This window comes from Orcinus orca, chromosome 1, assembly GCF_937001465.1.
Source record: "Orcinus orca chromosome 1, mOrcOrc1.1, whole genome shotgun sequence".
Classification (NCBI taxonomy): Eukaryota; Metazoa; Chordata; class Mammalia; order Artiodactyla; family Delphinidae; genus Orcinus; species Orcinus orca.
In genome coordinates, this window is record NC_064559.1 from 55,299,901 (window position 1) to 55,315,349 (window position 15,449).

The following is a 15,449-nucleotide window of genomic DNA, read 5'->3' on the forward strand; positions in this document are numbered from 1 at the left end:
CAGGGTGCCCCCTAGTCCACACATGATCAGAGTCTGTGGTGTAAGAGTGGGGACAGGGCTCCATGGGAGTCAGTGGAACACTGAACCAATACTCTTGTCCTCCTTCCTCCAGTGCTGGGATAATCTGACCAGGCTGAGCTGCTTCATTGCTTTAGGGGAGCCTATTATTTCCAGGGCTGCTGTGTCTAACACCCCTGGGCCCCCTAGGTACAGAATGTGGCCGTGAATGGTCTGTTTTCATTAGATGTGAAGGTGCATAGCTCACAGAGGGGCTCTTCTGGAGGGTAGAGTCATGTTAAGATTGCATGGGGTGGCCAGTGTCTTCACCTTTGCCAAGGGGAAAAATTGGGGGTGAGAAAAGAGAAAAGAGAAAAACAGTGTCTCCAACCTGGAAGAAACATTATTCTATCTGTGATACTCTCTCCCTCAACCCAGCAGACTTATTTGGGTCCTCAGTATCTCTTTCTTTTTCTCCCCTCTCTCATTCCCCTTCCTGACTTTCTCCTTCTCTTAAACCCAGTCCTGGCATGGAAGTGGACAGAACTCTATAATGTATCACTAGATGCTTCCTGAAGGCGAATCGTGTCCTGGCCCTCAAGGAGTTTACTTCTTTATGGAAGTAAAGGGCAATAATTTATAATCCTATGTAGCTGTGACCAGCAGACTTTGGGAAAGGAGAGAAGGCAAGGTCAGAAGTTGTGTAGGAGGGATGGATTGGGAAATAGGAAAGCTTGCTCAGGAACAGTTCCCTGAATAGGACGGCCTTGAGGTGGTGATTAATAATCTAGATTTTGCCCACTGCTCCTCTTCCCTCTCTGCTCCATGGCCAGAGCCCCAAGGCCATCACGTATTATTTGGTGTTTACATCAAAATTCCTTCCTTCTTATGCTCATTGCTCATTGAGGTGGGGTACGATGTTGGTTTAGGTCAGCCTGGGAGGTGAGGGCTTCCCATGCTTATTCTGGACTTGCCAGATTCCAAAGCAGAATTCTAGGTCCCCTTCCCTTTTCTGTAGAAAAGCCATAGCTGTACTTTCTGAGCTCCGGTGTCCAGACCTCATGTGCCGGAAGGGTGGATCCCAGAGGCCTTCTGGAATGCTGACCATGGTATAGATTTTTGTTGGGAAATCACATCATGGAGGTGGACCACACTGTGGCTCCTGATCTCTGGAGACAGCTGAGTGCCTGAGGAGATACTCAGTTTGGTCTAACAGCATGGAGGAAGAGCTAACACCAATGTGAAGGAGAGCTTGCGCACTGGAGTTTCAGGTAGAAAACCAACACCAGGGGCCAGTGGTTACCACCTTCCAAGGAGGAGACTGTGAGGGTGTGTCTTTGTCTCTAAGAGTGGATCAGAAGCTAGGGAACCAACAACTGATCTCAGTCCCCATATCAGCTTCAACTAACCCCTGATATGAGTTGTTAAGAGTTGTTAAGTGTTTTGTGTGTCTACTGGATACAAAGCAGTGTAGCCACAAGGACTAAGGCTATAAAACTTGATCCAGGGACCAAGGAAATAGAGTTGGGATTCTGTTCTCTGTCTCCTGTTGATAGTTTCCATCCAGCCACTATCATGTTCACACAAATGGCTCCAGATCTATATCACCAACCCCAGGTCTCTAATCTGAGCTCCAGAGACATACTCCAACCACTGTCAACATAAATAAACAAAAATAATGATAACTATGGTGCTATCTTCTATTTATTTCAGATGCTGTTGCTTCTGAAGTGTATATTTACTGATATATTGGTTAACAACACAAGCTCTGGGGTTGGATGTCTTTCATCCCAACACCACTATTCACTAGCTGTGTGGTCTTGGGAAAGTCATTTCATCCCTCTGCACCCCAGTTTCCTGGTCTATGAAGCAACAATTATAGCATCTGCATTATAGGGTTATTGTATGGATTGAATGAGCTAATAGCTGTAAGGGCTTATTACAGTGCCTGATACCTGCTAAATACTCTATAAATGCTAGCTATTATTATTTGCTAGGGATGAATCAAACATAAGAAAAGTGTTTGGCTAGGATACCTTTAAATTCCCTGTCAACGATGCAGTTCTACTTCTCTATATCATTCCAGTCCCTCAGCATTCCTATTCAGTAGGGAGGGGGCAGCATTACCCACATTTTACAGACAGTGAAATTGAGCCATAAAGAAGCAAAATGCCCAGGAAGCAAGTGGCAGTCTGAAACTAGAACTCAACTTTGTAGATGTAAGTACTAGGACTCTTTCCAGGAGGCTGTGAGACAGTACATTTAAAAAGGAGTGTAAGACATCCCTTGGGAGCCTGTGAGAAGTGACCCCTCATTGGCCCTTCTGTGCTGTGGTTCTCCATGGATGCTCAACAAGGTCACTTCTCTCTCCATCTCTGGGTTGATCTCAGGCCAAGTCTCCCCAGGTGGTTTTCTTCCTGCTTTCAAAAAAGTCATGTTAGGGCATTAGATGAAGTGCTGGCTAGATACTCTCTCCTTGGTTTCCTCCATTCCCTGACTCTTTAAACACTCCATTCCTGGGTTGTCCTGTGTGTAGACATAGCTCACCTTGCTGCAGACCCTGGCTTTTTGGAGACTGCCTTTTGCTGAGTCAGGACCTTAAACTACTTGGGAACCCTATAACTGATCTTCTTCCAAAACATCACTCCCCAACAACTCACCCCCACCCGATTTCACATTTTTACTTCTGCAGTCATGAGCAAAGGATTTGCAGAAGCTCCTGTCCTCCCCCTATTCCTCCACCCCCCTCTCCCTTCCTATCTGGGTTGGCTAGAGGGAGGACCCTGGCTCTACAGGACCTTGTCTGTGTGGAAGCAGCCCCTAAGAGTTTGTGGGTAGGGAGCTTGTTCCTGTGTCTGAAAGAGGACTCAGGATGATTTCCTCTTCTGTCCACTAGGGGGCTGCTTGTAGGGGGATGGAAAAAACAGAGGCTTAAAAAAATATATCATGCTGCTGAAATTTCAGCAAGAGGGGACAAGAGAGAGCGCGTGAGAGAGAGAGAGGGAGAGAGAGAGAGAGAGAGAGAGAGAGAGAGAGAGAGAGAGAGAGAGCAAAGCCGTCCCAGGCTTCCTCGTCTCTTTCACGTCAGAGGCAGGAACCGACTGTACTAAGGCTGTTGGCTCAGCACGCAGGGACGGAGAAAGGCGCAGACACAGAGTGAGAGAAGAGGGGTCCTCCCTGACCCAAGGAATTACCACTAGTGGAGTAAAGCCACCTGACTTTTCGAGCTTATTTTTGTTGCCTCCGCTTTCTCCTTCCACTCTAGCCCTGCCAGCTTGGGTTTCATTTCTTTCGTGGAGCCTCCTCTCATCCTCCCAGGAAAGGAGGAAGGGAAGAGAAGAGAGAGAGGTGGGCTCTCTAGGTGAGCGCATCAGCTGGCTCCAGCCCGCAAAGACAAGAATTCTCTACACAGGAAGCTCCTCTAGCTCCCGTGCCACCCACCCCCAGCCCGGGTAAGTCCAGCGCACTTGCTCCTTCGATTTCCTCGCTAGCGTGATTTCAGCACCACGGAGAGCTATGAGATGCATTTTGGTTCCTGTGTGTCTCTTGTGTTCCTGCAAGGCGTTTGGCACTAAGGTTACATCTATCTCTCTGCTGCCAGTCGAGCCGGGTTCTGCGTAGGGAAAAGAAAGGTGCCAAACTATGTCTACCAAATTAAAGGGGGATGTGGACTCTGGCCTTAGGGGTGTGTGTGTGTGTGTGCGCGCGCACTCTGTTGCATAAGACAGGTGAGGACCGAGCTAAATCGCCAGTGGGTTTCTGCGTGTCTCCGTGTAGGGCTGTTTTTCTTTTTCTATGTAGATAAGAAGGAGGGTTTGGGGAATTAGTCGCTCACCTTCTTTAACTCTTTCCCGACAAGCCATCCATGGAGGGGAAGTGTTGCCAAGGAAGCCTGGGGGGTTGAGAGCGGAGGTAGAGTTAAAAGTTATGCTCCTCTGAGAGACGTTGGAGGAGGTGGTCTTTAAAATGTCAGTTTCCCCAGGATTCTCTGGGTTCTTGCTGTGAAGAGAGCCCAACCTGACCTTTTGCTTTCTCTCCTGGTGTGAAACCATGGCAAGTGGGCAGGGGCAACAGGTAGGCATCAGGCTGGGGTGGCTTGGGGGCTGAGGTCCCCCTGCCTTCATGGTGATAAGAAAGTGTCAATAGCTTGAGCTTTGCAGAGGTTGGCCATGTGGATTATACTATGTCTGCAAGGAGGCAGGAAGTGCCCTCCACTTTTCTGTCATACTTGACTATGTGTGGTTGGAAAGAGGACAAAGTCTGTTCTGCCTTGTTTTCTGCCAGTGAAAGACAGCTCAGGAGAAAGATTTGTCCCTACATGTCTGGGGAAGCAGAAGTGAATCTAGACTGGTCCTGACTCAGGAAGGCTTGAAATAGCATTATGTCCTCCAACACTGAAAGTCTCCACAAAGGGACTCGTCATTACTTTAGACTTCATTGCTATGATTTTTTCGCAAGGTACTGCTTTGTCTCCTCTGCTTCTGGCCCCTCTGAAATATGTTCAATTAATTCCCCGCAGCTGCCTTGGTTTTGCCTTGGAGACGCTATCTGCCTGTCCCTGCCCTTCAGTCCTGCCCACACCTGCTCGGGTGGGGCCATTCAACAAGTGTTATTGAGGATTTCCTTCAGTCATCTGAATCTCCATGGAGAGCATCCCAAAGGGAGATTTTTAAAGACGTGGTTTCTTGTAAGAGCAAACCTTGCCTCAAATTGGCCCTTAACTGGATAAGGTTCCAGTCATTTCCTTCAAGCACTTTGAGGCAGGAGAGAGGCAGAGGTGGGAGGTTTCACTCCTTCCAACTGCCAATAAACTCTAGGGTGGTGACTCTCTGTCTTGCTTTTAATTCAGTACCCTGGGTCCCCCCTCCAAGCTGAACAAAATACTCTCTGCCTCTGGTTGGGGAGGATTCTCGGTGAAAGACATAGTCCTCAGTGACATGGCATCATTGTTTGTTTGTTTGTTTTTAAGCTATGCTTACCATTGGATCCAGAAACCTCAGCATCTCCTTAGAATGTCAGAAAATAGAATAATGCAGTGAGGAGAAGAGTGAGGTTGTAATGGTGGGGGAAAAGATTGAAATAGACAAAGCAGGGTATCAGTAACCAGAACTGACTCATTCATATGTCAACTCTCCCAACCCCTTCCTTTCTCAAAATCTCCCGGCTTGAACAAGAGAGTAGATGGATTTCTGCATGACATGTCTCTGAAGGTTTAAAAAAATTCATGCCCCTGCAGTGGACCCTATCCAAAGCCACCATTTATTCCTGAAGTCACCACACTTAGTGGTCATTATTTTATTAATGACCTTATATTCGCTCTGAAAGAAGTGCTCAGTGCCATTACTGGTCCCATTTAATAAATGGGGAGATGTAGGAGTTTAAAGTGCTAGGCCAGAGGGTAGCAAAAGCGGAAACAGAACTTCTAGTCCCCTAATATCTCATCACCTGTGAAGTGCAGAAATGCTCATGTGTAGGAGAGAGCAGGGATGAATTGCTCCCCAGCGGACAGATTTGCAACCAGAGCCTTTTAGTGAATTCACTGTGCAGTAATGGCTCCTCCCTGGTGAAGAGTGAGAACGGACCAGGAGTCTCAAGGAGTTGCTGGCCTTTAATTCTCAGCCAAGAAGATGGTCACGAGCCACGGCCAGAAAAGTGAGGAACTCTCTGGACTTACTGTGAAGAGAGAACCCCAGGTTGGTGGCCTCCAGGCTGAAATGATGTCACGCACCTGCTTGCCACACTCACTTTGCCCCAGAAATCCCAGCTGAAGGCACCCTTCCATGCCTTGGATTACCATGGGTGTCTTGGTAATGACATTACCAAGGTGTTTGATGACTTTTCTCTCCTATGAGCCTCCTCTGGGAACACCTCCACTGAGTTCTTTGTGGCTCAAAATGTGGGAGGATGACTAAGAAGCAGGAGAGGGCTGGGCTCTAAGCACCTACAGAGACCCATGGAGAGGAGTGGGGGACTGGACATAAACCAACCCTACATATGAAACTTCCACTCCCCTGGCAGCTCTAGCCCTCACATCAGGCCAGCATTCTGGAAAGAAAGCCAGTGTAGTTTCATATCCAGCCGTCTTTCACTGAGCAGGAGAGACTCTTGCGGGGCTGTCTCTGAGATCTGGGGGGACGAGAGACGTGGGAAAAGGTGGAGAGAAGGAAAAGGTCGGCATCCCACTCTATTTTCCACAGCCATGGGTTGCCATCTTTTACCTGGAGAAGGCCACTGTTACTTTTTTAAAAAAAAGTTTTAGGTATAATTTGCATATAATAAAATTATACTGGTCTTAAGTGTCAAGATTAGTAAGTCTTGACAACTGTGTACACCCATTTAACCACTCCCCCAAACAAGATATACAAAACTTCCCTTATGCTTCTTTCTGATAAATCTTTCCCTCTTCCAACCCCATCACTTTCTGACGTCTATCACCATAGCTTCAACTGCTACATTTTGCAGTGGAAATGTATTGCTTAATGTGTCATGTAGACACTAGACCTCTCAGAGAACATTTCAGAGGTCTGATGCTACTGTTACTGGGTGCATAGAGGTGGGGGAGGGGTTTATTCCTTGTTTATGGTCATGGTGTTGGAAGGTCAAGTGGTCATTTCAAGTGGTGTGTGTAGAAGCCAACAATCAAGCCCAAATAGGAACCATGGAAGCCCCTGTAGGTCCCTGCCTCTGAGCTGACCTGAGTTATTTGATGGTACAGTGCATGGAGAAGATGTTGAAAATGTCTATTAAAAACTTGGAATTCAGCATTCAGGTGGCTGGGCATGAGTCATTCCTTCTTGGTTCTAGGAGAGTGAGGTGAGGAAAGAGTACCCGTGTGAGCTTACTAGGGAAAGAGAGAGTAGAGTTCACTGTGACAGTGCTTATGCCAGGAAATTCAGCTCCATCCACAAAGATTGTGGCTGAGGAGGTTGCTGTTTCTCCTTATTTAAGAGTGGCTTTACAAGGTACCTTGCAGAGACTCATGTATTGATACTATCACATCATCATAGCTCCATCAAGAGATGTCACCATTCATCTTGCTCCCCTCCCTGGTTGTAGGACAGAATAGGGAATCTCTATTCTATTTTACCATGAAGAAGCAGTGGCATTATCAGAAGGTTTTAATGACTTTGGTGAAACACACACACACACACACACACACACACACACACCCCTGTACGTAACCAGTCCTGATACCTTGCCTGTCCAATTCTCTCCCACCCTATATCTGTGGATGCTCTATGTTCAGGGAAAGTTGGATAGACATAGGGCATTTTGTGCACAGCTTGAACTAAAGTGTCAGAGTTTCTGGAAGATCAACCAATAAATTAGAGTCTTTAGTAGACCTCAAAATTTGTCCAAGTAGGTAATAGAGCTGTTTACATGCTTGGTGGGTAAGCATGTCCCCTGCCTCCTTCCACTCAGAGACTTTACTAAGTACCTCCTTCCCAGGCTCTGCCCCTTTCTGGGTTTATCTGTCTCAGACAATGCACCCCACCAGCTCATTTATGGGAAGGCTCCTTCCTGAGTCAGCTCTCTCAGCTGGGATCCCCCAGAGGGGAGCATAGGTTGCTAAGCCACTGGGACATGGCAAGTTAGAAGAGTCGTGGTGAGGATTCCTTAAGGTCTAGGTTTGTGCAGAAACATAAAATTTGATCTCCACAAAGCCAATTCTAGTAGATGATTTGGGAAAAGTGCAGAGACACACCTTTGTCTCATCTCAATTATAGGCTATGTTAATAAAGATCAGATGAGATTCTCCACCTAACCGGAGTTTCATCTTCTTAAGAGCAAGTCCAGTGAGAGGGGGAAACTGGAATAGAGGTGTTTAAATGCCATTTCCAATTGTATATGAGACTCACCACATCTTTACCTTGGAACATGATTTTGGACTGGAATTGTATTGATAACATTTTGAACATAGCAGGTAATCAATACGTCAGGTGGAAAAGGGAATTTAAGCAGTTTTGGCCTCTTTCCTTTCTCTTCTTTTGTTTTCTTGTGATTAAGTATACATAACATAAAATTTACCAGTTTAACCATTTTCAAGTGTACAGTTCAGTGGCCCTACGTACTGATGCAACCATCACCGCCATCCATGTCCAGAACGTTTTCATCTTCCCAAACTGAATCTCTGTAGTTTTAAACAATAACTCTCCATTCCCCTCCCCCCAGCCCCTGGCAACCACCATTTTACTTTCCATCTTCATGAGTTTGACTACTCTTATACCTCATATAAGTGGAATCATACCATATTTGTCCTTTTGTGTCTGGTTTATTTCACTTGGCATAATGTCTTTAAGTTTCAACCATGTTGCAGCATGTGTCAGGATTTCATTCCTTGTTAAGGCTGAATAACATTCCATTGTATGTATGTACCACATTTTGTTTACCTAGGCATCCATTGATGGAGATTTGGGTTGCTTTGTCTCTGCTTCTTTAATTCTGGCCGGTTACCTGTACTTCTCTCTGCAACCAAGTGGGAAAGGGAGATTCTCTGGTCCTAGGTCTCAGTGGGGTTGAAATTCTTCCCTTTCCCTATGAAGGAAGACCAGGCAGGTTGCTTTCTGGAGTCAAATCAAGGAGAAGAAGTGGGGGTGATGTACTCCCCACCAACCCAATGAACTAGGTCTAGTTCCTATACTCTGACCCTTTCTGGTAAGTGTAAAACAGACACAGTTCAAGTAAACTGAGATCCTAAACTCTTCTATTCCCCCACTGAAGCGCCCCAATCTTAGCCCAGCGAGGTACCAGGAGACAGGGAGAGGTCAACCCTTACCCTTGGTGGGCACGTCTCTGGGTCATTCCTGGCTTATGTGTTACACGGTGAGATTCCAAAATGAGAGATGGAGTTCTGGGGCCAGGGACAAATAAGCCAACAGACTCATTACAGTTTTACAACCCTGGGACCTCTGTCCTTAGAGCAGGCACTGCCAAGCTCACCCCTGCTTGGCTCCCATAATAACATCTTATCCTCTGGCTGTAGATGATTCAGTAAAAGGTTATTATTACCAGGACCCAGGAGGAATTCATTTAATCTGGATGAGTGCTCATCATACTATATGGTATGCAGATAAAGAGGAAAAAGCCTGGAACATTGATCCCAGGACAGTATCAACCCAGAATGGCTAATGTTTGACAACAGCTTAGCAACATCTGTGGGCTGGAGTCTAGTTTTTGATCCGAGTCCGCCTAAGAATTCACATCCCTGGGCCCTGGTAGCTTGAATCTTTCTATTGTTTAATGATAATACTAGCTAACATTGACTGAGTCCTTGCTATGGGCTTTAGCCAAGTGCATGGCACAGAGAATGCCCTTAAGAAATGTTTGCTCTTGTTACTATTAATAAACGCTTTATATACTCTATGTCATTTAGTAACTAAAGCATATGACATATACTATTATGCCCATTTTACAGATGAGGAAACAGAGGCATCATAATTTATGTGACCTGTACAACTTTTTACAGCTAAGTAGTGATACAACAGGAGCTCAAGCCCAGGTTTGAAGCCTGTGCCTTAACGTCTTTCTTTTCTTGCTTTTATCACCAGTTTGGCAGTTCAGGAGGGCTCTATTGTGATTCCTTTTAAGTATCTTTAGTGGAATCTTACACTTTGCATTATTGCTAATCTTATATGTGAAAACCTAGGTGCCTCTCCACCTAGATAACCAATCCTATGAAGGCTGGGAGAGCCCAGCACAGGGTCTGGCACACAGCAGGGCCCAAGAAAAACTTTCTCCTTTTGCTGTTGGTCCTGCTCTACCTAAGTACAGGAGTTCCTACACTTGTTTCCCTTGTTATAACGATGATGATGACGGTGATGATGATGGGTATTATTTATGCTGTGTTCATAATGTGCTAGGCACTATACCAGGCTGGGCAATAGAGTATTGCACTTGATCTTCACCATAATAGGAGAAAGAGCTCTCATGTACTGGAGGTTGCTATGTGGAAGGGGCTGAGCTAGGTGTTTAATCCTCATAACAACCCAGGAGCAAGGTTGGCAAGGAAAACCTTCTCCAGCCAAATGAGAAGGGAAAACCCTGGTCACGGCACAACCTGAGTTGAAACAGTTGCTTTTCTCTATGAAGACCACAGCGGACAGAACACATAGATGAAGAAAACAAAGCCCCTGAATTCAGAGAGGCTAAATAACTTGCCTGAGGCTGCAAAGCTAGTAGATGTCTGGGCTGTTTTTGATCTCTGTCTGACTGAAACAGAATCCAAGCTCTTTCACTCCTCTCTGTTGCTCCCGTCTTAGTTTTAGCCATACCTTTGCCACCCTGGGGCCACACGTACAACAAGAAGCAAGAACTGAGTTGTTTTTTTTTTTTTTTTTTTTTGTGGTACGCGGGCCTCTCACTGTTGTGGCCTCTCCCGTTGTGGAGCACAGGCTCCGGACGTGCAGGCTCAGCGGCCATGGCTCACGGGCCTAGCCGCTCTGCGGCATGTGGGATCTTCCCCGACCGGGGCACGAACCCGTGTCCCCTGCATCAGCAGGTGGACTCTCAACCACTGCGCCACCAGGGAAGCCCAAGAACTGGGGTTTTATTACCAGGAAGCATGGCTTCAAATTCCTGCTCCTGAGAATCTGAGGTTCCTCATCAGGGCTTCTTCACTGACCCCCACACACCCCCAAAAAGCCTATAAAGATCATCACATCTTTAAAAGGTTCTTATGAGAATCAAGTGGGGCACAAGTACACAGTGCCTAGGATAGCACCTGGCGTGGAGCATGAACGAATGTGCCACGAGCTATTTCCTGTGGCCTGGGGACTGGGGGCAGCCTAGGGTACTTGGCATTTTAACAGTCTGACAATTATCTGTGCTGACCTGGATCTTATATTCTCCTCAAGTGCTAATGGGCTGGGCAGGCCCTTGTTTTACATCACTTTGATTTTAACAGCATGTGTTGGTTATTTTTTCTTCTCCTTTAGCACCAAGAGCCGGGCAGGCTGATATTTAAAAATATCTGAAAGATGCCTCTTGCCAATTAATTACCTGGAAATTGTACTAGACTGAAATTAATTTGAACCTTAAGGAGACACTGGGTGTTTGAACCCCACTCTACACTCAGCTGGAGACTGTGAACCTTTGGATGTCTTTTCTCTTTTTTTTTTAAATTTTTTAAATTTTTGCCGTACGCGGGCCTCTCACTGCTGTGGCCTCTCCCGTTGTGGAGCACAGGCTCCGGATGCGCAGGCTCAGCGGCCATGGCTCACGGGCCCAGCCGCCCCGCGGCATGTGGGATCTTCCCGGACCGGGGCACGAACCCGTGTCCCCTGCGCCGGCAGGCGGGCTCTCAACCACTGCACCACCAGGGAAGCCCCTGGATGTCTTTTCTCTTGCTTCCCCTCCCTCCAGATTATTCTGCCGTTCTGAGTTTTATTTATGAAATGTTTTCTCTTCCTTTATAATTATCTCTTCATAAGAAGAACATCTAACAGCCACCTCGTGGCTGGAGTAATTGTTGGAATTTTTTGACTGTGTGCAATTTCAAAGGCTTGGGTTTATGTAGATTACCGTGACTTTATCTCTGCAAGCCCATCAGGAGAGAAGCGGCTGCCTGCTCCTGAAGTATTGTAAACCCCGTGGCCGCTGAGCGCCTGCATCTGTGTGGATGCTCTGTTTATCTAAACGGATCCTGTAAAACAGATACCTTCATAAACCAGGTTTTGCCAGCCTGTCCTGCCGTCTCCCCTGAGCTTGTCAATATCAAGGTCGGCAGTGGGGCTCTGGCCCAGGGACAGGTGTAGAGCGGAAGTCAGCTGACAAGCCCCGTGTCCTCCCCCTCCTCCCGGCAGCCCGGCCAGCTGCGAGCCAGGGGTGAGAGGGCGCGTGCAGACAGGGAGAGGGCAGCACCAGGGCCAGAGAGCCCAGGCAGCAGAAGGTCCAAGGCCCTGAGGACCAGATGAGAGCCCTGCAAGTGGTTGTGTCGCAAAGGGCAGAGGCCACGCAGTCGGTAAAGGGGCCATCTCCTGTGATCCAGGCTGTGCTGCAGGGAGACGGAATTTATAAACCCAGCCATAAAGCCTCCTGTTCAAAGCCGTATACATTTATAGAGATATAAATGAAGTTTAACGCCGGTGAGACTCACTATAAAAGCAAAAGACTTCATCTGTATCTATACTTCGGGTGCAGATCAGTTCCGGGCTCCCTGCCTTTCTCCAGCCCAGCCGTGTGCACGCGCCCACGCGCCCACGCGCTCACACGCTCACGCTCGCAGCCCAGCTGCAGCCCAGAGCAGCCAGCGGCGGGGGATGGGGGGTGGGGGGGCGTGGAGAGGAAGAAGGTCTTCTGAGCATCTGCAAGTGAGGCACCGGCAACGATGCTTTCCCCTTATCTCCGAGGGCTGTTTAAAAGCAGAGAGGAAAAAGAAAGAGGAACAAGTACTGCCAAAATCAAGTGGCTTCAAACAGTCAGGAGTCTGGCTTTAAATAAAACAATTTGAGGAAGGTTGGCTTTTCATCTGCCTCGGAAGCTGTCAGGCTTCTGCGCCTCATAGCTCCAGATGGGTTACAGCGATGAGACTGCAGGGCCGGTGCTGACCAGCCCCTGCCTGCCTTGCCTCTCCTACTGTCCCTGCTGGGCCAGCAGAAAAACGCCCGGTGAAACCTTGGCCAACCAGGGTTTGAATCCTGGCTCTGCCACTTACTGGCTGTGTGGCCTTGGGGAAGTCACTTGACTTCTCTGAACCTCAGTTTCCTTACCCATGAAAGGAGGTGAATAGTTCCTACATCTCAGAATTGCTGTGTGGGTTAAATGAGATGTCATTTTCTGAGTGAAGTCTCATAACAGCCGGTAGCACATAGAGGGTCTTCAATCAGTGGAGTTCTCTCTTGATGGAAATGTTTATGGTGGAAGGGGTGCATTCTGAGGGTGGAGGTTAGAGGTCACATGGATACTTTGACATATATTCCCCCCATGGGGTGGGGGAGACTTCATGTGGCCTGAGACTGGCTGCAGGAACAAGTACGTTCCAGAGACAGGCAGGGGACTCGAACCCTGCCTTCTTTTAATCTTGCCACCAGTTCTCCTCAGTCCTGCAAAGACCTCTGGGCTAGAGCACGTGGGGCAGCAACTCAGGGGAAGGTTGACTGATAGCCCTATCCCCCTGGGATTGCCCTTGTGGTGGGCCTGTTTGTATCCCCATAACTGGCTCCCTGGAAAGATCAGGAGCTCAGTGCTGCCCACCTGGGGCACAGGTCCCTGGGGAATATGTCTTTGGGTAACTAGGGATGCCCTTCCAGACCTGACACTCAAGAGGTCCGCCAACCATGTCAAGGGCGTGGCATCCTCTGTCCATCCTCCATCCACGAGGGGGCAAGTGGAATATTCCAGAGGAGAGGATTGATCTGGATCCTGATATGTAATGGGTGGGGGTGGGGAGGCAACCACTATCTGTCAATCTCTTATTAAAAATGGTCTGAGGCACAGTATAGGCATTATTAAAATGCAGAGGAAGAGAGTGCCTTACCCTCCTCCCTACCCCTGCCCCTTTTTTCATTTGTATTTTATCAGCTTAATTTAGTAAGAGTGAAAGCTCAGGCAGCCATCCTTGGAGATGGGGAGGGAAAGGGAATAACAACCAGAGAGGGCCAGCGGTGGCTTCCCTGACAGTGTCCTCCTTCGAACCCCACAGAGGTCCCCTTCCAGCCCTGCGGCACCTCTTCTCTGTGGCCGGAGTAGAGGAGACAAGGGCCAGTACACAGCTCTCTGTCTGCACACACAGCTTTCCATTGCTTCCATGCTTTCCAGACAGGGTCCTGGGGGCCTCGGCGACCGCATTTGACAGACTGGCCAGGGGATCCTACCTGACATCCCCCTACTCTGCTGTGGTGTGAAACCTGGGAGGAGACCCAGCTCCTGTTCCCTGAAATGTTTTGCCCTTTTCCTTCTAAGTTCTTAAGGTCAAATGTTGCTAAGGGGATGATTTGCCAATGGCAAAATGCTGCTAGAAAGGGAAAATAGCTTTTTCATTTTTGAAGTTTTGTGTCTCCCCCTGGAGTTAGGCTCAGTAACTGGCCTGACCAAGCCCTGCCAGTGACCAGGTAGGAACCGAGGGGAGTGGTTACCCAAGATCGTCTACCAGGACATTAGGCTGTGCTGGGTTCTTAAGTCACCAACTGGATCCAAAATAGCTCCATGTCTATTTTTAGTGCCATAATATTTAGTGCCAAAATCACTAACACCTACATGATAAACATGATTGCCAGGCAATTATCTAAGTACACGTAGAAACTTACTAAATCTATACAACCACCTTTTGAGGGAGGTACTATTATTGTCCCCGTTTTACAGATGGAAAAATTAAGGCACAGAGAGATTGCTTAATTTGCCAGAAGACACATAATAAATGGTAGAGCCAGGATTTGTACCCAGGAGCTCTGTGTACTTAATTACCATGTTGTCCTGAGCATCGCTCAGAAACTACCTAGGTTCCCGCTGGCCAGAGAGAGATGCAAAGCCTGGAGAATCGTAGCTCTCACAAGCTTGGTTTGAATCACAAAGGTTGGTTTAAAAATAAGGTCAGATCAGTCACTATTTCTCTCGAGGGCTCAGTGCTGTCACTTCTTCCACGCTCCCTCCTTTGGGGAGTCCTGTTTTTTTAGCAAAGCCTCATCTAACACTTTCAGGATGAGAAAAGAATCCAGCTCTAAGCAAGTGAGTTTTCTTAAATGGATTTTCCTTCATCCAGTCTCACAAAGTGGTGTCAATTCTCATCTACCCACAAAAACCTCATTCACTTCGTGGTTTATCCACTTTGGGGATTATGGGGGCCACAGGTGTAACTACCCATTCACTTGTGGGCCACTTCTTTTCTTTTCTTTTTTAACATCCTTATTGGAGTATAACTGCTTTACAATGGTGTGTTAGTTTCTGCTTTATAACAAAGTGAATCAGCTATACATATACATTTATCCCCATTTCTCCTCCCTCTTGCGTCTCCCTCCCACCCATCCTATCCCACCCCTCTAGGTGGACACAAAGCACGGAGCTGATCTCCCTTTGCCATGCAGCTGCTTCCCACTAGCTATCTATTTTACATTTGATAGTGTATATATGTCCATGCCACTCTCTCACTTCTTTTAACTCAGATCTGCCACCGTGCAAAATAAAATTCCTGTAATGGATTCTCAAATGATCGGTCCAGCTGGGAGGAGTATGGCAGGCAGACGCAGTAAAGCTCAATTTGTTCCTGTGGAGGTTTCTTGTTCAGCTGTGAGGACATAAATTGAACATCAGCCAGGACCACCAGAAGATTGCAGGGGAGGTAGGTAGTGTTGGCTGGGAGGGAGCAAAGGGCAACTCACTGTAGCCTATGCCTATCCTGCTGTGTGGCCAGAGATGGAGATAGTGGCAGAATATCAGGCAAAGGAGCAGGGGGGCTGTGCAGTGCTTTAGAGCCGACCCCCAATGTTCCCAATGCAGCAACTCACCAAGCCAAAAGGAAG

The 15,449-nt window shown here is 47.6% G+C and overlaps 1 protein-coding gene across 1 annotated transcript in view; it reads left to right on the forward strand.

Moving 5' to 3' along the window:
* The first annotated feature begins 2,893 nt into the window (after window positions 1–2,893).
* The window catches only part of TNR (tenascin R), a 414,120-nt gene continuing 401,564 nt past the window's right edge, over window positions 2,894–15,449 (forward strand). Inside the window, exon 1 of the mRNA XM_049715362.1 lies at window positions 2,894–3,449. The gene's annotated coding sequence lies outside the window, so the exon portion shown is untranslated. The remainder of the gene's footprint in view (window positions 3,450–15,449) is intronic.